A 13476-nucleotide genomic window follows, 5' to 3' on the forward strand; every position below is an offset into this window, starting at 1 on the left:
TGAGCGATAATTATCGCCGGTTGTTGTTGATATGCCCCAATAACTCTAAAAATCTTCGAGTTAACTTTATAGGCTGCAGACGGCACTGCTTCGAAACACAGGGCGGTAATTGCTTCTTCGTGTTTCCGAGTTCTGCAGACAGCAGCAGATGCGGTAACTCCGAGGTTTTTTGAGTTAATAGATGCGCTGCAGACGAAAAAAACAAGGGGCATATTATCAAGAAACGGCGTTAAAATTATCGCCGATTTAGCGGCAGAAAACTGCCGCTAAAGCGGCGATAATGGGTTTGATAATATGCCCTTGAGAGTTCCTATAGAAGCCCATGTTCTGGTGTCAACATGGTCTTCTATTGGAATTCTCTGTGGCATATTATCAAGCCCATTATCGCCACTTTAGCGGTAGTTTCCTGCCGCTAAAGCGGCGATAATTTTAACGCCTGGCTTGATAATATATCCCCAAATGCGCAGACCTAGTCTGTGTTAGAGTAGCATAAACAATGGGAACATGATACAGCGTGTGCACTTTCCAAGGGCAGACATTTAACTGGTGTCTGGGTCTCTGCCCTTGAGCTACAGGAATGCAGGCATTACACTTCGGTCTGGGAAGCTGTCCTCACCTCTAATCCGCGCCAACTGAACCAAGCTATCACAATGAGACAAACTTTCCGGGTAAACGGCAGAAGACATCTGCTCGCTTCAGCATCTGCAGAATCTCCCACATTGTTTTAATAATGAGGTTTTACTGCATTATTCAAGCACAGTCTAAAACTCTCAATATTTTTCTGTGTAGGTGTTCAGCCATTTCCTTATGTTCTCAACCACTGAACGAATCAGCTGCCCTTGCTTAAGGTTTTGCCTGATTCTAGGATGTAATTTCTAGTACTGATCAGAAAAAAACTTATCTTGTTAAGCAAGATTCTCAAATGAATGAAAGCAGCTGCATCTACCACTTGCCTGACACTTGACTTGTGCCTAGCAGTGGAATCGGCTTTTGGCTCTGTCTTGCTTGTCTTGCTTGTCTCTATACCAGGAGAGAGCCCACAGAGTCTCTGAGTTCCAGGTAAGAGTGGGTGTACCCCCAAGTATTCTGACAGGGGTTGGAGGAGCATTGGCCTATCTTCCTTTCTTTCTAGGCTCTCTTACCCACTCTCACTGTCTGTGTAGGGGCTTAAGAAGGGAGGTAATGTGTTCTGTGGTTGGTGAAGCAAACACCCAATCCAGCAATTCCGCATCATACATTGACTTCTTACTAGGGGTGGGCGGAATTTGCGAAATTCACTTTCGCAAATTATCGCGAAAATGTTAAAAATCTCCGCAAACACGCGGAAATATCGCGAAGATGCGGAAGTTTTTTTCCCGCACATTCGCGGTATTTTCTGCTTGGTCGCGGCTCGCCAACTTGCCCATGCGGTTGCACGCGGGCGCGGCCATCTTGTTTTCACTTGTCTCGCGGTGCATGATCGCGAGAAGAAAGACGTGATCGCACGACGCATGACTTTACTGCGGGCGCAAACTGTCGCGAGACAGCACAAATGGCTACCAACAATCCAACATCTCGTGGAGAACGCGACCGGATCGGGAAAACTTGTCGGCGAACGCGGGGATTCAGGTAAGGCGATCGCGCGCACGCAAGAATGTATTATTTTACAGAGCGAGCAAGAAACAAATTATTGCTAAGCTGCGGAATGCGGAAATTTTGACATTTTCGCGCTTTCCGCGGAACGCGAAAATGCCAAATTATCGCAATTTCCATGAGCGGAACGGAATTTTGGCCCAGGCCTACTTCTTACTGACACTCAGGGACCCAGGCCATGTTCTCTCAATCCCCTGTCCAGCATATTGGATAAAATTGGCCTGGGTGAGATGTATATTAAAGGGTGAAACTAGTGAAAATGTGTTCTATGATGGATTGGAATCTTCTCAAACTTTTGCTTTACGTGATTTAGAAGACTTTTCACTGATGTTAGGCTGGATGTCCTACCAGAAACATTTTCTGCTCAAACCAGTCTCCTGCCAGTGTCTTGCATTACGTTTTACATGGGAACTGGAATTGTTTTGAGCTAAAGTCCTCAATTTGCAAAATTTCCTTTACATTTTATAAAGGTTTTTAAAAATGGCTCACTTTTGCACACAACTAGGTAAAAAACAAGCAAATGGTAATCCTCTCTAAAGATAAGGCATATTATTCGTTGAGATTGTTTCTCACTATATAAGACTGACCTCTTGGCAGCAAAAACAGAGGTCTGTCTGCCTTGCATTGCTAGAACTGGCAGCTTCGCCTACCTTAATTTAAAGGTATTTGCAGGTGATAGTTTATGGAAAATTCTTCCCCTCTTCCTTCTTACAGCAAGAAAAGCTAAGACTCACTGGATCGTTCGATCTACCAGGTGTGTAATTCACATATGCAGCCAGGCAGTATAAAGGACACATTTTAATAAAGGTGTGTCAAACAAAAACATGCTCTTACCCAATCGTATTAAGGAATTTAGGGCACATCTGACCACACATACGAATTCTGGCCCCAGAAATATTAGTATAGGCAGCAACCCTGGTCCTTGTACCAAGGGTCATGCCAAAGTAACAAGTGAAAGGTTTAACACGGTTTAAGTATAAAGGAGGGTCTAATCACAGAGGCAAATAGAGTCTGTAAAGTAGTAATACTATAATACTGTTGCTCATGTTCTCACAGGCATTCCTCAGTTGCTGTTTTTGTACCTTTTACTACGGGTGAGTCACACTACCTGAGTCTTACAATATTTTCCTAGCACTTGGAATGAGCATGTTTACCTCCAATGTCTGCCTTCTCATCAAAGGCTGCTGCAGTGCAGGAAGAGGGAGGTGCACTGGGCTGGTTACATGTAACTGTGTGCACATGCATGTGTACACATATGCGACCTTCAAATGGGAGACTACAAGCATTCAAAGCCTGATAGCGGCCCACAGGTAACATGGAGATGGCAGTTTAAAGTGCAAATTTGACCTGTAATACAAAAACCTTTTGACAGGACTAAATCTTCCTTTTAAAAAATTAACAAACACCGAAGTAGGTCTTATTGCCCACAAAGGAAGGGCACATGGTTTTTAAGTGTAAGCCATTTAAAAGTTAATGTTGAACATGTCCTTACACGTAAATATCCCCAATAGCTATTGTCACTGTAGCAAGTCTGGCTGTTTTCCTATAGAAGCATTCAGCAAGGAACATATGGGAGTTTTGTCAAAGACGTATAGCTCTCATCCCGTAGACCCCATCACCTGAGGCCTAGCACCATAGGGGTAGGTTCCAAGACCCCATCTCCATGACCCAGAAGATAGCTGAGGCACCAAGAACCATGTTGTGCTTCAGCCATGGGTGGGCGAGCAGAAAAAACTTGCTCCTGCTACAGGAGCACAAGGAGATTACTCAAGGGAGGAAGGATCAGAAAGGCAGATGCTGGCTCCCACTCACTGGAAGGTCGCAGATGCAAAGAGCTGGTCGCACCCCTACTAAACAAAAGGAAGAAAAAAAGTAATATGGAACGCTGCTGCATGAACAAGTAAACAATGGGTTAACCGCTCATCAAAAATTCAGGAGAACTGCTGAAGAGCACTCAATAATGCCCTGCAAGGGCTGCTTTGAATGTCCTTGTGGCTACTGTGGTGCCCCAAATGGGAAAGTGCAGCACCAGTGTTTTGAAAGCATTTTTGGAGGGGGGTTGCAGGAGTTGCAGCAGCCCTCCCAAAAACGATTTAAGCAAAAGACCCCTACATTTCTGAGGACTTCGAAAGTCTGACACTGGGAGTGATTGCTGGTTTATTCCTGGAGCTTTTATTCTTCAGTTTGCGAGTACAGGGTTCTGAGTGGTTAGTCCTATGTCTGTATTGCCTCGCCTGAAGTGGTATAAGAATGACTCAAACTCATGTTTAAGATTGTTTTGAACTGGAAGTTGTTACCGCTCTCACTATTGAGCAGAGCCACCCTATTCAAAATGATGTTGCTACCTCGCTTCCTTTACACCCTACAAAACACTGCCTATGAGGTGCTCGGCTCCTACTTCAGGGCAATTGAGGATGACGTGCTCACACGTATAGCCCTGTCCAAGTTTACAAGGTTTTGGTTCAATGGAGGCATTGTGGTGCCTGACATCCAGAAATACTATTAGGTGGCAAAATGTCTAGGTCTTTCTCCCAATGTCACAACCAGTGTTCCATATGTATAGGGCGTTATTGGAACAATGAGGCTACACAAGGGTCTTATATGGCAGAAAGGAGAAGAGAGACTGAACAGATCCCAGGCTGACAGTAATGGAGCTCTGGAAGAGAGCCACAGCATTTGTGGGGTGGAAGGGCAATGAAGTCTCTGCGGGAACGGCCATGATTTGATAAAAGGGACCAAACTGGGATCTCGATGGTGGGTTGTCTTTCGAAGCAGGGAGATGTCATCCCCTGGCTGAAGCTACAGCAGGAATACCAATTGGTGCTAAAGTTTGCTGCTGCTTGCAAGTGAGACACGCCCTACAGGCGATCCTTCCAAAGATGAAAGAGCAACCAGAATCCTCACCCCTAGAGGACAGACTACTAGATGAATATATGACTCAGAAGACCTCCTCTTTGACATATAAAAAGTTGCTTAATCACTCTCCAGATGTTTAGCAACAGTTAAAGGGAAAATGGGAGCGACATGTGGGGTTTTCGATGGTGGTGAGAGGGAAGAGGCCCTCGCAGCCCCTAAAGAGATGGCCATACACTCCAGATTTCAATAAATTGAGATTTGAATCCTACATTGCTCCTATTATGCTAGAACAACAGAGGTGCAAGAGATGAACAATGTCTACACAGATACAGGCAGACAGGAACCCTCTTCCACATACTTTGGGACTGTCCGCTTATACAAAAGTTCTAGGTGGCGGTAATTGATTGCCTGATGGTGGGTGGGGGTGAATGCATCAGCATATCAACCGAGCAATGTATTTTGAACATTTGGGGTGTGACAGATTCCACAAGGACATGCAAAATATGAATGACGAAGGGTCTGGTGGTGGCAAGGCGGAGCATCACCAAAGCTTGGGGATCCGCTTAACCAGCAGACATAGAGGCATGGATATGTGATTTGGCATGGCATATGTTGGAGGAGCAGGTGGTCTAGGACCGTTGGGGGTGCCCCAGGAAATAGGAGTATATTTGGGCGAGTTTGAATATTTACAGGGGCAGTCTATGTACAAATGAAGACCAACCGTGAGGGGTGAGATTTGGGCGAGGGAAAAAAAAGCTTTAAAATGAACACTGGATTAGCAATACCAGGGGGTGCAGGGGGGAGGCAGGAGACGACAGTGCAATGTTTAACAGTGTTATTTGTGTAGGCTGTAACAGTGTCTAAAATCTTAATAAAAAGATTTGTAAAACAAAGAGTGTCTTGAATGCAAATGCTTTATTAACAATTGTGTTGATGAACAATGCAATGTTTATTGATAATGATTGTATTTAAATATGGTTATTAATTCTGTTGGTACGATGGACATTTTTAACATGTAATTATTGTTCTTTGAAAGTGATGATCTCTTGGCAAAAACAATAGGCTTGCCTTATATTTTGAAGTAGTGCTCCTTGAAAAAGCCAATAGGTTTGCCTTATATATGGATGTAGTGGCCCTTGACAACGTCAATAGGCCTGCTTTATTTCAAACGCCACCCTCGTCTTGTGATTTTTCATCTGGCATGGGTGGGCTGCTTTATGAATTTGGGGATCATGGCCTACTAGAGGCCAAATGGCAATGTGAGAATATTATCAATGGTATGCCTGAGGTAGATATTTGAAAATTAATGGGTAGTATTGAGTAGAGTGAGTGATAAAGTTACTTTTCCTTTTTCAAAGAAAAAGCAATGAGTAAACAATCATTTATTGAGTGGTGTGTTGTTGAGTGCATGCGGATGGAGAATACTGGTCCACACCACCTGCCTGAGTAGTCCTTTTTCTGCTACCTTGAGAGAGTCAAGTGCTACAATGGGGTTCTTGGTTCAGAGTAAGGAGACAATTGTGGGCCTATTACTTGTGAAGGACTCACATTCATCACACGTAATAATCCAATTTCCACAAAACATCGAAAATGAAATTGGAAAATTCAGGGAACATTCATATACAAATAGTAAAAATACAAAGGATTGTGCCCCCTTTTTTTCGTGGAATAGGGAGTTGGAAATTTCAAAGCATACACACATAGGCTTTTAAAAGTACTGTAAAGAGTACTCCTATAGTACTACTACTACCCTAAATACATAATTCTTCAGAATGGTTGTGCTAGGTTGCATAAAGTAAAACATTACGCATTATACAATTATCCAAGTGTCCCAAAAGGATTGATGCTGTTCCTTTCTGTATCCGATTAAATTATCAAAATTTACACTGGAGCCTAGCTGCATCTATGCTATCTATGCAGAGATGCCGTTATGAGGCAAAGTGAAGTGTTTCTCACTCTGCATGCATTATTGTATATGCATGTTAACACTTTTCATGCACAACCTTCTCGGAGACCCTTATTCTAGCTATCCACATTTGTATTTTTTATTAATTTTCAATGCCCTATTTCACACATACCAGTAAATAAAGTAGATACTCTTTATAGAGGTAAACGCTCTAACTACATAAGGAATTATCTGTTTAGTATTTATAGAATAATGCTGTGTCTTAGTTTCTGACCGACAATGGATTGGACTCTTCTTGCAACATTTGCGTAATTCAAATTACACTTGGGCCCTGATTCTTAAAGGTGTCAGGCAACGCAGCGCAGCACCCAAAGATGCTGTGTTGCGTGACAGTGAGAGGGCGCCATTCATAGAGATATGGAACTCTCCTCCCCTCTCCTAACACCGGCACTGATTTAAGCTGCTGTGCGCCAGGCACACACCTTAGCGCCATAGTGCTAGAGTGGGTGCCTGAGTCAAGCATAAGTTTTGTGCAGGAATGGTACTCTTCCTCTACACAATACTATGCCTAAACAAGTTTAAAAGCTGCTCCTCCTTTATATGTGTGCTGTACAGTGCAGCATGCATGCAAAGTGGGAAAAACACAGAGCAATGAAAACATTTCTCGGTTTAACGCCTACTTTTCAGCTGTGTTAATTTTTGGTGCACAATCCTTTCTACAAGTGTTAGTGAATAGGGTTTAGTGCCAAAAAGCATGGGTGGTTGCCTGGCAACGCCTATGTACCACCCATGTAACACCCCCTCGACTCAAAGTAATGCAAAGCAGCGTTTTGCACTGTTTTGCATGACTTGTACATACAAACTAATGCTAATACCAATTAACATTGGTTTTTAAAGCTCAAAACAGATTAAACATCTAGTTTATGTTGAAAAAGTAACACTAGCCCGACACTAAACTTTTGAGAATCTGGGCCTGTGTTTTGTTGTCAATGTGTATGTGTTTACTTGGTGCTGTTCACTTCTGTCTGCTCTTTGGTGCCTTTCCTCAATTAGGAACACTCCGCTTTTAGGTCATGTGTTGCATTTCACTTACTAATTTGGGAATAGATGTGTGATTTAAGGGCAGTTATTCATGATATTTTTCAGTTTTTAATTTCTTTTTATTGATTTTGGCACATTGTTTCAGGGAAGGTAAATTCATAAAAGATTACACATTCACAGACTCAGAAGGCTAATACTACAACATATCTCAATACATTTAATACATTTCTCTAAGCTACTCCCCCCCCTAAAACAATTCAGCCCATCATCATCTATGTCCAGTTACCTCTTATACAGGTGAAGTGAAATCCTTTAATGGTAAAATAACAATTCTTATACTTCAAGCATTCTTAAAAATCCTAGCTCTTAAAGAAGCCATGCAATAAATTATAAACATCATAGAGTTTATTAAAATTATGTAAACATTAATAGATTTAATAAAGACAGAGGGGCTTATTTACAAGCACATTGTGCTGCCGGAACGTCACTTTTTATGACGCACCGTCGGCTCAGTGTGCCTGCCCATGTTTACAAGGCCACTTGAAGCCACTCTGCATGGCTTCTCATGGCCTTGTATATATGGCCCCTTTCATGCATTACTCTGCATGAAAGAGGCGTTTCATGGGTGTTGCTGTGGGTGTTCCCACGCAACATTCATGGAACCTGATCCCTTTCCCAGATTTGCAAGGTTTTGTAAACTTGAGAATGAGTTAGATTCCTACGCCTCCCCAGGGGAGGTGTAAGGGTGGTGCAACCAGGAGAAATACCTTTATTTCTCCTTCTTTTTCCTTTTTCTATGTGTACTGCATTCTGCAGCACACATAGAAAGATGAAAACACCTTTCATGATTGCACTATGACACAAGGGTGCCTGCGTTGGCGCAGTGCGGCCCATTGTGCGCCAGCACAGGGGAAAAGGACAGGAATGTGCCATATCTTGTAGATACGGTGCATTCCTGCACTTTCCTGTTGACACACAGCAGCGCAGCAGGGAGGCTTTCTGTGCTGCCGCGCGTCAAAATATTGCAAATGAGGCCCAGAGTTCTCCTCCTTCCAGCACTTAAAGTGACAGCACATCATACAGTCCCAGATATTCATACATCATTAAGGTGACTGACATAAAAAATGCCAGTGGTCCTTAATCTTTAAAGTGCATTAGCATCAAAGTGTCAGTGCTTGATTACAGAAAACATACCCTGTGACTCTCAGGGCCATTTTATCCATTTAATAAAATATTACACAGAATAATTATCAAACTTGACACAGCACTTCCCTCTGACTAACCTTCCACATTTTCAATTCCCCTTCTCCCCCCTTGGTGCAGGAGAGGAAATTCAATATGTAGTGATCACGGAGCACGGTAAATACATAGCTATAAATATAAGGTGCTCAGTATCATAGTGCTCTAGCCTCTCAGCGTCAGATAAACCCAAGAGGGGCATTTTCGATTAAGGGACTATTCTGTCCAGCTGTGATGGAAACTATCTGAAACACGCCTCTCGAAAATGTCTCTGAGCTATTGCCAGTGCAAGTCATATGTAATCAATCCTCTTCATGATCACTCTCTGAGCCCTTTTTTGATAAAAGTAACCTATTCAAATAACGCGTTATATAGTACCCCATAATTATTACATTCTTAGAGCTTATGAAAGCCCTGAAACCCATAAGAAGATCAATAATCATTATTTCTCCACATTCCAGCACTTAAAGTGGAAATTCAGCATACAGGCCCAGATACCTATACATCATTGTAGTGCTGGATATAAAAAATGTCAGTGCTAATCCTATATTAAAATTCATTAGCATCTGAAAGTGTCAGTGCTCATTTTAAGAGCGACAAATACCCTTATTGCTCCCAGTCCCATGTTTCAATTTCCTAAAGTACTGGCAAGGTAAGGTAATTTTTACTATGCATGATTAGTTAGAACCGTTGCATATATATATCACAATGCTTGGAAAGGTCGACCATTTAAAAATAGCATAGTTAAACACATGGTTAAAAAAAGAGGACATATTTGATCAATACAAAAATATTGGGTGGAGCAATTGATTCCGGCATGAGACTACTCTCCCCTCTGACTGCCCTTCCTCATTTGCAACTAAGGATCCGTCTCGCTTCCTGAATACGGGAGCATTCAGGAAGTGAGACGGATCCCTACTTGCATCCTGCTTGTTTCAGGACCCACCGAAGACGGACGCACCCGCCCGATGTTCTTTCTCTCTAACCATTACTGATGGGATAAGGATCTAAATAAATACAGAAATACAGGCCTTAGAAACACAAATTAAAATCACATTGATAGGTGCACTTTTCAAGAAACAAAATGAAGAATGCAATAAAAATAACAAGGATTTCAAAGATTCTGTTTTGATGACAAAAATCAATAAATTCAAAAAAGATTTAGCCAAGTTCTCTATGGAAAAAGCATACCCATACACCAGTGCGGATTATGTGAATCCCCAATACAATCGACAGGGTCGCAGATATGGTTCTGATTATTCCACCTCAGGAAGGGAGGGATGGTCCAGTGACTCAGACAACTCTTTTCAGGGTGATTCGACTAATAGAAGAAATAGTAGAAGAGCGAGAGGTTTTTTGAGAGGACAGAGAGGAGGTCCACCGTTATTTTGATCTCCTCAATGGTGGCCCCCTGGTCCTGTTCATTATCCTCCCTTTCAACACTTTGGACAACCCTATCCCTATCCACCACAACCCCAAATGTATTCTAATCAGCCGTCTTTTTTAGGGTTTGGTCGGGGACGGTCCAGAGGCAAGAGGCGACAAAATCAAAACCAAGTCCATTGGGCAGACAATCCAGCTCCCCTGTCCACTCGAGGATCGATGGGGAATACAGCAGGACCCAGCTCCCACACGACCTCGTGATAAATTTGAGTCAAAGAACCCTCAATCCCGATGAGTTATCACTATTGAACAAAGGTTTGGGCTTTGTTCCTTCCTTTGGAGGAGATACTTTTTTGATTCAACAAGAACTAGCTCATTTTTTCCGCAAGATACGTTTGCATTTCTTTTTTCGCAAAGATCCTGTAGGACCCCCTGATGAGTTGAATACTAACACAGGGTTGCGGAATAAATCTACATTTAATCCGCTAACTAGTCAGGTCCCTGCTCAAGTCTTAACCTTTGAGAAGGCTGTCACCACTCAGGTAACCAACATTTGCAATACTGCAAGGAGACAATATCAGAATCTAAATAAAAAAGAATGTCAAGCCTTAGCATCACTCACTAGTGATGAGACTATCACGATTAAGCCCACCGATAAGGGCGGGGCCACTGTGATTATGGACACTGCCGCTTATCGGACTGAGTGTCTTAGACAACTAAATGATGCAAGGTCATACCAACGACTCAATTCAGATCCTACTCATAGACTTTTACTGGAAATCAAAGTTCTAGTAAATGAGGCTAGCACTAATGGCTGGATTACAGCGAATGAAGCGTATATCTGGTTAGAAATTTTCCGGTTGTACCATATTTTTACATACTACCTAAGGTGCATAAGAATCGGTTACCACCTCCAGGTCGTCCTATTATTTCAGGACTAGGTTCTTTGTTGGAACCCCTGTCTTCTTTTTCGGACCACTTTTTGTGCCCCTTGGTTGAGAAAATGCCTACATATTTGAAGGACACGAAAGACATCCTGGTATTAGTTAATGACTTGACGTTCGATACCCAGACAGATTTTCTGGTCTCTTTCGACGTTGAGTCACTTTATACTTGCATCCCTCAGGACGAAACACTATCTATGATAGAGACACTTTTGTTAAAAAACCCTCCAGATTCTATCACACCAGTATACTTCATTGTTGCATTTGCCAAATTGGCAATGAAAGAAAACTTTTTTCAATTTGAGGAGGAATTTTTCCTGCAGATATCCGGTACATCTATGATGAGCATTTTTGCTCCCAGTCTGGCTAATCTGTACGTTCATGTCTTTGAGTCAGAACATGTTCTCAATATCATCAATCCCTATCTAGCAAATATTCTTATATGGAAAAGATATATTGATGATATTTTTGTAGTTTGGCGTGGCTCTTTGTCATCACTTTTGGAGTTCAAGATATGGCTTAACAACTGCAATGCCTATCTGAACTTTACGTGTGAGTTCAGTAAAACCCATCTTCCTTTTTTGGATATTTTGATTTCACCATCTAATGGGGGTCTTACTACAGAACTATACAGGAAACCCTTGGCAAGCAATTCTTTATTGCTATATGACAGTTACCATCCTCAAGCCTTCAGGGATAATTTACCCTTCAGCCAGTTTCTGCTGGTCAAGAGGAACTGTTCTTCTACAGAGAAATATCAAGAACATGCTCAAAATTTGTCGCAACAATTACAAGCTAGACAGTATCCCAGAAAATTGATAAAAAGATCTTTTAAACGGGCTCTCAACAATAACCGTGAAGCCTTGTTGGAACCGAAGTTGAAGAAAGAAACTCAGGACAGATTGACCTGTGTCCATACCTTTTGTAAATTTTCCAATCAAATTAAGAACACCATCTTATCTTACTGGAAGATTTTGAATATAGGCGAGGAGAGTTTACCACGCCCCCTGTTTGCATTCAAACGAAGTACCAATCTAAGGGATCGGCTAGTACACACCCGTCCTCGTGTTAAAAGTAAAGAGACACAGAACACTCTATGGGGGCTACCGGCAGTACAGGGACATTTTCCTTGTGGATCGTGTGCAGCATGCTCTCATACGACTAGGACCACTGAAATTGACATTGGGTCATCAAGGCCGTGGCGTCTCAAGTGCCATACCAACTGCAATAGTAATAATCTGATATACATGATTACATGTCCTTGTGCATTACATTACGTGGGGATGACCACTAGGAAGGTCAAGATCCGTATCCTAGAACACAAGAGCACAATACGATGTGGCAAGGCGTCAACGAAATTGACCCAACATTTCTTCGCTATGCAACATAGTCCAAGCGATCTTAAGTGGACAGTCTTGGAGAAACCATTTATTCCATCTCATCATACTGACATATCTGCTTTCTTGTTTAAACGAGAACAATGGTGGGTGTATAAGCTACATACAGACGCCTGCGGTATGAATGATGATATTCCCTGGCTGTTAATATAGGGTGGGGAGTTTTCTCTGCATTTAAGATCTGGTCCCATGATCTGGTTTGCTTGCTCTTGCACCACATTAATGATGTGCTTCTATCTAACTGTTATGTGGTTGATCAGATTTGGTTTCAGCACTGGACATTCTAGTCACTACATGATTTGTTGTGACACATGCCTTAGGACATTTTTCCGTCACCGGAGTATTTTTAAAGAATGTCTTTGGCACATGACTGTGAATTAATTGAGCTTTCATGAACACTGTCTGGTTTGCGAGGTCACACTGTCATTGGTTAAGATGGATACTTCCCTTACAAACATGTCTGATTCATGTGCCAGATATATAGGAATGTTATACACTGCCGACTCCTTCAACAGGGTTGTGCAGGCAGTTCTGTGCACAAACTCAGTCATTTTATTTTATATCATGATACAGGCAAGGTGAAGCCATTGTACAGTTGTGTTCATTTATAGGGGCTTACGATTTTGGGAGCTCCGATTTCAAGGAGGTCTTTGCTTGTAGGCGGTTTATTTGCCGCTTTGGATATCTGCTTTTGCAGGCAGACCTTTACCGTATGGACGCTACGGCTATGTGCCTGGCAGTAGCCTTTATTGTTACAGTTTCGAGCGCAGTGTTCCTCTGCACATGCGCGTACTTGTGATCCATTTCGGCTTACACGCATGCCTCAATAGTAGTGGTTTTTTACGCGCATGCCCTGTTGAGTATCTGTTTTGGCGCGTACCCTTGCACTAATTGTTTTCTCTACCTGATCCTGTGATTGGGCATCCAATTGCACGGGACTGGCTTTTTAAAGCAAGAACTTCCGGTTCTCGGTACCTCCGGCTTCAGGCTCAATGAAGTGCCAGCGTACCGACGGATAGGTAGGCTTACTGTGGTTTTTCCTGGTATTACTTTGCTCCAGCTTTGCTGTGTTTTTTTA

This window comes from Triturus cristatus, chromosome 5_2, assembly GCF_964204655.1.
Source record: "Triturus cristatus chromosome 5_2, aTriCri1.1, whole genome shotgun sequence".
Lineage (NCBI taxonomy): Eukaryota > Metazoa > Chordata > Amphibia > Caudata > Salamandridae > Triturus > Triturus cristatus.